The sequence below is a fragment of the Patella vulgata genome, chromosome 3, assembly GCF_932274485.2.
Source record: "Patella vulgata chromosome 3, xgPatVulg1.2, whole genome shotgun sequence".
Taxonomy (NCBI): domain Eukaryota; kingdom Metazoa; phylum Mollusca; class Gastropoda; family Patellidae; genus Patella; species Patella vulgata.
In genome coordinates, this window is record NC_065881.2 from 20,945,764 (window position 1) to 20,955,903 (window position 10,140).

Below are 10,140 nucleotides of genomic sequence, written 5' to 3' on the forward strand. Positions count from 1 at the left end.
ATGATGAGGCTACCTACTGCATATGTCGAAATAGGATCAGTGCTGTTACACTGAAAATACCATTATAACATATAAAAAAAAACTTGAAATGCGCTTGTGAAATTTAAATAAATTACAAAGATATCATCAATTTTAATGTAGCCTGAAATGTCTGTGCAGTCGATTTTAAATCCCCGTGTATTCTGCTTCCAGCCAACAGAAGGTCAAAGGGAGGTAACTCTATTTTACCACCAATTCAAGATGGCTACCAAACGTGTAGGTTATTGATGACATTCCCTTTTAACCATTATATTTCTTTTATTAGAAGGAATTTTTCGGTACCATGCATGTTGACCAAATTATATTTATATTATGCTACTTTCTGTTCAATAAATATTTTAATTTCTGCCCTGTTTCATGAGAAACATCAGTGCATGCAGTGTAATTCATCGTTACCGTAGCAAAATTGAATGATTCTGAAAAATGAAGTTGTGTTTAACCTCCAAAGAAGGACATATATATGCCATGTAGTGTACTATGTAGGGGAATTTTGCCCCACAGTTGCGTAACGACCTACTCTCTTTCGAATTCGAACTGTCCAAGGGTTTTTTACGCACATGCCAGAGTCCCCGGTTTATTAGCCACAACCGAAAAACTAGAAAGACACTGTTCATACATGTAATTGCCAGCCAGGCCCAATGAGTCTTTGTCCTGCACCACTGACAAATTGAAACCATGCTGTCAAATCCAATGGAACTTTTTCAGCCAAGAACAGGATTGAAGCTTCAAAAAACATACAAATACCTTGTCCATGTTGCGACGTGGGTAGCTAGCTTGCTAAATGTTTTGGGATTTATACAGAGGGCTAAAATACCACCCAGATCGACAGCTCACTAAAGACAACTGCAATATCAGATAATGACCAAATAGCTGATAATTAGTTACTATTAATACCAGTAACTTTATAATTGTTAGTAATTATTCTACGTGCTATATGTTGGGGGCCATAGTCAGGTGTCTCAGTGGGTATGGCACTAACCAGGGGGTCTGCCAAATTATAATGTCAATTAAATATATTTGTTTATTGATGTCTTTCGAAAATTATACACACTTTTAAAGTGTGGGAATAAGTGTGGGAATAATAATTCAATATTTTTTTTTTTCATTTAAAGTTGTTGTTGGCTGGTGGAACTACCGCGACAATAATGGCATCAATACCAGCCCTGAAACTTCATGCTGCAGAAACTTCATCAGAATCTAAACAAATCAAGATTACCGAGGTAGGCCTACAACTTAGTACATAGGATAATCAAGATTACTGAGTTAGGCCTAAAACTTAGCATAGGTTAATGCAAATGTACGATTGTTAAGCCAAACCTATTTAATGATAAATAAAAAACACTTGAGTCTCACCAAAAAAGTGTTTTATTTAGAATTTAAAAACTTGAAAATGAGGAACTAAAAGCTTTTGATAAAAGCAACCAAGTGTTCTTAGTTTTAAAATTATTACTTTTTCCCTTAAAAATAAGGACATAGCTTTTAAATAGGTGTACTCTAAAAACAAAAGTTTAAATTGATGTTACCTTAACATAATTGATGTAGGCCTACACAGTGCATGACCCATTTACCAATACAGTTTTATTAGGCATGAGAAATATGCTGTGTACGTAATGTCTTGATAAAATTCGCATATCATAAGATTTTGCAAACAGATACTACTAAAAATTTGTGAAACGTTAAACGGTTGTGTATAATTTTTTTTTTCCCCCGCCTTTCGAAGAATGCAGGGGACTATTAAAATGGGTCTGTCTGTTTGTCTGTCTGTCTGTCTGTCTGTCTGTCCGTCCCCGTCCGGACGTCCGTCTGTCTGTCTGTCCGTCACACTTTTTGGGACACAATAACTCTCCTTCTAATTGACCTAGAATGTTCAAACTTGATGTAGGTGTTTATTCGGTCAATGCCTTGATGGAGTTCAAAGATGAGCATTTTCTGCTTAGGGTAAGCAGAGATAAGCGATTTGATTGGTTGATGCTTTGGGACACGATAACTTCAGTTCGAATTAAGTGAGAGTGATGAAACTTGGTGTATAGTTTCATTACATCAATACCTTGACTAAATTCGATAATGAGCATTTTCTGCTCAGGGTAAGCAGAGCGATAAGCAATTTGATTGGCCGAGACTTTGGAACACAATAACTCTCCTTCTAATTGAGGTAAAATGTTCAAACTTGGCGTAGTTGTTTATTAGGTCAATGCCTTGATGGAGTATGAAGATGAGCATTTTCTGCTTAGGGTAAGTAGAGATAAGCAATTTGATTGGTTGATGCTTTGGAACACGATAACTTTAGTTCCAATTAAGTGAGAGTGATGAAACTTGGTGTATAGTTTAATTACATCAATACCTTGACTAAGTTCGATATTGAGCATTTTCTGCTCAGGGTAAGCAGAACGATAAGCAATTTGATTGGCCGAGACTTTGGAACACAATAACTCTCCTTCTAATTGAGCTAGAATGTTCAAACTTGGTGTAGGTGTTTATGAGGTCAATGCCTTGATAGAGTGCAAAGATGAGCATTTTCTGCTTATCGTTAGTAGAGATAAGCAATTTGATTGGTTGATGCTTTGGGACATGATAACTTTAGTTCTAATTAAGTGAGAGTGATGAAACTTGGTGTATAGTTTCATTACATCAATACCTTGACTAAGTTCGATGATGAGAATTGCCTGCTTAGGCTAAGGAGCAATAAGCATTTTGATTGGTCAAGACTTTGGAACATAACAACTCTGCTTCTAATTTAGGTAGAATGTTTAAACTTGATGTTGATGTTCGTCTTGACCGAGTTCAGTGATTAACATATGGCGCTAAATCTAAGCAGAGATTAGCAATTTCCTTGGCTGATGCTTTGGGACAAGATGACTTTAATTCTATCTGATAGAGAGTGATGAAACTTAGTGTATAGTTGTTAATCAGTTTGATTACTCGATACTTTTGAAAAAAATAGATGTGCGATTAATTGATAGGTGTCATCTATTTATTTGAGGATTTCGGCGGGGGATATCAGCCTCACTGTTGGCTTGTTTATTTTTAGCTTCCAATTTATTCAAGCCCAGTTAATGAAACCAAATTTGAATATATAGAAGAAGAAATTGGTAGTTTTAGATCAGCTATTTCAGACGTAAGGAAATCAGTATGGAGTTATCTAGACTCAGTAAAGGTAAGATATCAAATGAAATCAGGTTGAACTTCCTACTTTTTGCATTGACTACATTCGCCATATGCCATGAAGTGTGCTATGAGGGACATTTTGCCCAGACAGCTCTGCTACGGTGTAATCTTCAAGGGTTCTTGTAAGTGCACACCATTGTATTCATGAATCCTAGTTTTTATATTCCATCAGAACGACTAGTCACTGTTCCTTGCTAGGCCTTCCGTCCTGCATCACTGACAAGGGGAAACCACACTGGAAAATTCTTTGGAACTTTTGCGGCCAAAACTGTGAATGAAACTATGTACCGTACATGTAGACTCCAAACAAAAATTTATAAAATTTATGTACGTGTATCTATTTTTGAATAGTTGCATTCAGATAAACCTCTTTGAAGATTGAAGAACGAAAAACTAACAATAACTGGGATTCACTAAACATTAAAAACAGTTGATGTTATATAAGTTGAAAATTATGGTATTTGTGGTTAATTTGTTTAGCATATAGACAATAATAATAATAATAGTGAATTCTTAAACTGCATATATACATTCCATCCAAGTTAAATATCCATGGTGCATTTAGACCTCCACTTATCACAAGACAAAGTCAAAAAAAAGATAAATCTCTAACTACTTTGTAAAACATTGTGAATTCTTTATGGTTAACGGTAATGAATTCAATAGCTGTGGTACAGTGTGTGAGAAGTATCTACAACCGACTTTAGTCTGAGGATCACAAGATGACATTCTTTTTGGGACTGAAGACTTCTTTGAGGAGCGTATAATATAAGCATTGAGGACTGTCTATCTTATATAATTTGTGCTTTTGCTTTTTTTATATACTGATTTTATATTACAGGACACTACTGACAGTTTAAAACAGAAATATGAAACTGGAAAAGCACATACTACAGGTATACAAACTGAAGTGTTCTTCTCAATTTCTTAAATAAAATCAGATTCCTGTTTGATTGAAATTAATGAAGATCTACATCTATGAAGGCTATGATTATTTGTAAGAGATTCAAGTCAGCCTACAACATACAAATTGAAGGGTTCTCTATTTCTTTATGTAAAGTCAGATTCCTGCACGCAGATCTTTATATACTTATTTGTAAATATGATACAAATAACTGCAGAGGATGCTGAATGTTGCAAAATTTTCAATTCTTCATATCATTGTAAATACTGAACAGAATTGATCCATTTATTCTCCCAGTCCGTTATGTATAATGGTGAAATATATTAAATTTAAAGGAGCTAAATCGCTAATATTTGGGACCTAGAAATTGACACAAATGGGTCACAAAGCATATAATAATGTAATGTGAATGTATATAAACTGATTTACATTCAACCATATTTAGCGTCTTGTTATTCCAGTCTACGCCGATGATTTTATTGTGCATGCTCTCCAGATAAGAATATAGCGTCACCATTTGACATGACTTGTGGAATATGTCTAGCCACGTTCTTTGAGTCCATTGTTCCAAAAGGCGCTGAAACACATTATGGTACACGATTCATGTACCAATGGTAAAATGTTTATTTTGTCTTGAATATTGGATATCAGAAGCCCATCTTTTCCCTGTAAGATCACAAGACCAATGTTGATTTGAACTGACAAATAATTCGTGTTTTCATGATTTTTGATGATATTGAGTTAGAAACTTCGCTACTTTAAAGATGCCACTTTAATTACGATATTGGGACTCTTAATTGATGAGATGTTGGCACCGTACCACTTGATTGATGCCAGAAGGATGAAACTGTTTTGTTAATGATTATAGTTTGTTGTTTTTATTGTAGAATTAGTAACCTATATACAAGATGATCCTGCTATATTACCTAGAGCTGCTGTTATAACTGTAGCTGGTCTAGGGGGTATTGTGGCTGGTTATAAAGGTGGGAAATATACAAATATATTATAACATTTTAGAAAATCACCAATATTCAGTTCTCACTATAATAGTTAAAAACTAGATAATGTAAAGGGAATTTTCTGAAAATTTCAGTCAAATTGATCCACTCTAGACCAAGATTTTAGTGATTGAATTTTCGACCTAGTCTCAATCATCATTACTATAGTCAGTACAATAAAAAAAACATAGTCTCGATTATCCATTTCATGATTAAATTATGCATGGAAGTCGAACAGGAAATCGGAACCTAGTCCAATAAACATTGCAGGCTAGCGATGGCATCGAGAGTTGATTATGGTCTGAAAAAGTTATAATTAATGTCTAATTAATAATTTAGATAAGATTTCAGGCCTAAAGAAAGACTTGCAATAGGCAGATTTAGCTCTTGCATAATGTATGTTTAAATGATATGGTTTAAATAAAAGTACTATCAACAAGATGTATTTTTTTTATTACAGGTGGTATACTACGTAAAGTTGTATTAAGTAGTTCAGCTATGGCAGCTGCTGCAGCTTTATGTTATCCCAAAGAGGCTGTAGCTTTAACAAATGATATCTATAACGTAACTTATGATGCCGTTAAACCATTATGGGAAGATTCTAGTGAGTGTCTCATTTCCTACTTTGACGATTTTATCATTCATTATCTGTTAAAAGTAGCAATAGTGTTATTAATCTATAAAGACCAGCCATGTCCGGCATTGGCATGGAGTTTTAACATACTATATTAGGATTACTCATCTACAAACTTCTTGCAACTTTCAAACCTCTACAAATACCAGAAATTAAACTGTTAGAATTTTAAAATTAATATGTATATTCAACATTTAGTATAATTAAAAGCTGGTTAATGATGAAAAGTTATTCATTCTTCTGAATATTACTGTTACAGTTGAAATAAAAGCAGGATTTTCAGATAAATATGTTTTTTTTTTTAACTAAGTCACCAATCCTAAATGTGCATTTTTCAGACAATATCTAATTTTTAAGATGTCTAATTTGTGAAGACTTAATCCATGCTAAACTGTACTCAAATTGTTTATTTTAATATCAATGGTAGATTTTATATTGTCTGTAGTAGAGGATGCTGAATGTTGCAGAATTTTTAATTAATCATTTTTTTTGTAAATTTAATTGACTTACATTCACAATATTGTAGTGTGAAAGAGATTCAAAATCTCTCTACTTGTGACCAGTAGCTTAATAGTGTTAGTTTTTCATTACTTTGAATTCTTGATGTTTCTAATTCAAAATAAAACTAAAATGAAAGCTGTTATTGTTTCAGAGATCTTGACTATCTGAATATTTTTCTTTCATTAGGTGCAACAGTGGAAGAAAAGGTAAAACAAACAAAGGAAGTTTTAAATGAGAAAAAGGTAAATTTTACTATTTTATATTTATATACATACACTACTTATGAAACTTTTTTTTGGCTGTGAAGCCTTTTGACATTACATGTATTTTAACAAATGCAACACTAACACTGCATGGTACGTCCACATTGCTGCTTTGATGGAAATGATAGTCTTTAGAATAAAATATGGAAATGAATATCATGCTTATGTGAACAATATCTGTTAACAATTACAGTCTAGAGTCTTTACAGACATGCACGAGAATCATTCGAAATGAATGATCATGCCAAAATCGCTTAAGAATAGCAATCTGGGGGTCAGACATGCACCAAAAGCAAATGGGGCATGTCACAAATTATAAACTGAAAAAGTGGGCGAGGCACCTGCCCCTTGGTGTTGGATCAATATAAATAGGTACGATCTTGTTACTGTACTGATTCATTATGCCAAATTTGAATAAAATCGGTTAATAATTGCAATCTGTAGGATATTTACAGACAAAATATTACTTTAACAAAAAGGTGGGTGCAGCACCACCCCTGGGGTTGGACATGGACCAATATAAATAGTTGCCGTCCTTAGAGTATAAGTTATAAGTATGCCAAGTTTCAAGATGATGCGATAAAAATAGCGGTCTGGAGGCAATGCACACAAAAACTGAGCGTGGCTCTGTGTCAGGGTGGTGGGCAAACACCAAAAACATTGGGAATCATCCTTTGGGTATATGGAATAAGTATGCAGAGTTTCAATATGATCCATTAGGAACTGAAGCCTGTAGACGACCCACAGACATACACCCAGACAGACAGGGGCAACAGCATAAAAAATGTGGAACCCCTTCCTATATTTAAGAATCACTGCTGAAGACCCCTGTACAAGCAAATTATGAAAACAAAGATGTACCGTATGTTAGTCTCATAATGTTAGTTTGTGTTAAGTGGATGTTAAACCCTCTCTCTTATAAAATATTTATCAATTTTTTTTTTTTTTTAGAATGAAGTGAAAGAGAAGATAGCATCTAAACCTGTTGATAAATCGTTAATGGATATGGGTCAGTCAAAGGAAGAAGATAAAGATATGTACACAACTCGTGGTAGTTGATGAGAGGATGTTAGATGATATCGAGACATCATATTATACAAATATCTGATAAAAATAGTCAACTATAAACGGACCACAGGCACTTAAAGGGATTAAAATAAAGATGGCTTCACTCATAATTTTTTTGCTAACTTTGTTTAGACATGTAGTTCTATTAGGTCACCAAGTCTGTGACTATAGCTAATAAGAGATAGCGAAGTAAAGTGACTGGGTAATCAAATATAATTACTAGTCTAACAAAGCTAGTAAAAAAGATGGCTGGTGATGGATATACCTGCTAGATAGTAGAGTATAATACTAAGCAATCTTTGTTTTCATCTCATCAAGGTACCTGTGAAGTGGACATTTATAACCGTAATAATGATAGAAACTATATTGTGTGATAAATTATCAATATTCAATAACAAAAATAGGTTAGAATACTTCCTTGTTTTTACTCCAGATACATGGTTTTCCAAGACCCACGGCATATTCTTTATTGAAATTGCTTTTAAAAAATTGGGGGTGGGGGTGGATGGCCGAATGGTTATCGTGTGCGCATTTTTCGGGTCCTCCGGTTTCCTCCCACTGCTAAAGACACCTACGCGCAAGCGAATTATTGAAATGAAATTGAACCATATGTTAGTCCTGAAATGACCTAGTTTATGTCCAGTGGACATTAAATGCGATTTCTCTTTATCTCTCTTTAAAAAAAATGTGATTATTTTTACTTTCATAAGCCATAGTTGTTAAATTCCATTTGGGCATCATATTAACCATCTTTAATAGAAGGCTTGATCTCGCTTTAACTATGTACATCTTATCGAGGCCTTAACCTACTAGCCTGTATATTTCGGCACTAATTTCGATTGGGTACTAGCCCCTCTTGTGAGCCTATCAGATTCCTTGATCGTCGCCAATACTAAGTCTCGTGCTTTCAAGCTAAAATGTCTACCTGTGATAATCGAGTTCAAGGTTCATTCAATGTCAAGGTTTTCATGGAGGTTGCGATGTCACAACCTCTGATTGGACGCTACTGCTCACGTTTCTGTAGATAACAGATAGCTATAAGTTCGGGAATTGTGAACAAGCAAAGTCCAGATGTTGTAAAACTCAAGGTCGTTGCTTCTAGGAACATGCATATTAACATGAGCAAGCTTTTCAAACCTCAATTATTATTGAAAAGTTCCAAACAGGATTAAGTCTGAAGCAGCAGTTGTTTGTGAACCGGTAATTCGGGAAGGCCCTTACTATTGTGTACTCTGGTATTTTAATTGATATATACACTAGTCTATTCCCAGTTTGAAGCACAATCCCCTGAACTAAAATTCCTCTCCAATTCCTCCACTTAGTTTAGAAATTCCTCCCCAGGGAGCAAAGTTCCTCCCATAGGAGAATAACTGCTCCAGACATATCTAAAATAAGAGTGTAACAGCCCAGATGGACGAATATTTCTTTAACACAATGGAACTACGATCAACAAGATGTTTATCCCCTTTATAAATTCTCTAGAGCAAACCTTTTATGTCCCAACTGTTAGGGGATGCCAGTGGTATAAACAGGACCTCGGTTTTCCATCCCATCCGAATGACTCAACACTTTTCCTTGCCACTGACATGGGGGGGGGAAAACGGGCTAGAAAATCCTGAGGAACTTTCTCAGCAAACATCTGGAACGAACCTAGGACCACCATTTTAACGAGCCAGTGCCATACTTACTGAGTCACTGTGGCCCCCTTTATCCAGCAAAGTGAGCCCCTAAACCACTACAGGTATTCTGGTGTTACTTTTAATACGTTTTTATGCCATCAAAATAAAATATCTATCTACCCTAAAATTTAAAGTCCTGATACTAATACAAAAGAAATGAAATGGGTTTAGTGTCCTACTTTTCTCCACCAACTCGGCTAACGAAGACGGTTATTACAAAAGATACTATAACAGCAGAACTTTTGTGTTTTTAATATATTTATTTAAACTTCGATATATTCTTCATAAAACATCCAACAATCAATAAATTAATATATGGTACATATAACAATAGCCTATACACTTAAATACAATTAGTCCACACCAATTTGAATTTTGTTGTTCTTCAGGAACACCTATTTATTTATTAAAACCCAAAGAAGTAAAAATTCAATTGGTTTGGCCTCAATATTGAAAGATTTAAAACATGGAATGGAATTCATAACTTCAAAACAATATTATAAATTACTTATATATAACTTATACGCCATTAGCACCTGGTACATTAAAATATAGACTAACCCAGCCAGATCCCTGAAAAAAAATTTGTAGCCGATTTTCAAAACCACCCAAAACTACTACTGCAGAGACCGCCTCAAACCACCGTGAGTCAAAGATCTAGTATTCAGTCCTTAGAAAGTTCATAGCTATTCATGCGACTCGGGCACTTTGAGGCGCTAGAGGGAGGCAGTAGTTTTGGGCAGTCCAAGTGCTAAAGGGGTCTAACACAGCTGTTGTATACAAGAAAATAGAGATATAATATTCTAGATCTGTACAACCCTTCAAAGACCAGAAAACGACAGCTTCGGGTAATAACTTACACAAATTACAACCATCTGCTGACAACACC

At 34.7% G+C, this 10,140-nt stretch overlaps 1 long non-coding RNA gene across 2 annotated transcripts; it reads left to right on the forward strand.

The window, feature by feature from the left end:
- The first annotated feature begins 209 nt into the window (after positions 1-209).
- Positions 210-7,985, forward strand: LOC126814345 (uncharacterized). 2 transcript variants are annotated; one of them, XR_007677537.2, is made up of 8 exons: positions 210-255; positions 1,152-1,259; positions 3,068-3,193; positions 4,046-4,100; positions 4,996-5,091; positions 5,567-5,710; positions 6,428-6,483; positions 7,456-7,985. It is a non-coding gene; the product is annotated as an uncharacterized LOC126814345 (long non-coding RNA). The 2 variants fall into 2 exon arrangements; XR_007677538.2 differs by lacking the exon at positions 210-255 and adding an exon at positions 488-506.
- The last annotated feature ends 2,155 nt before the right edge of the window (positions 7,986-10,140 follow it).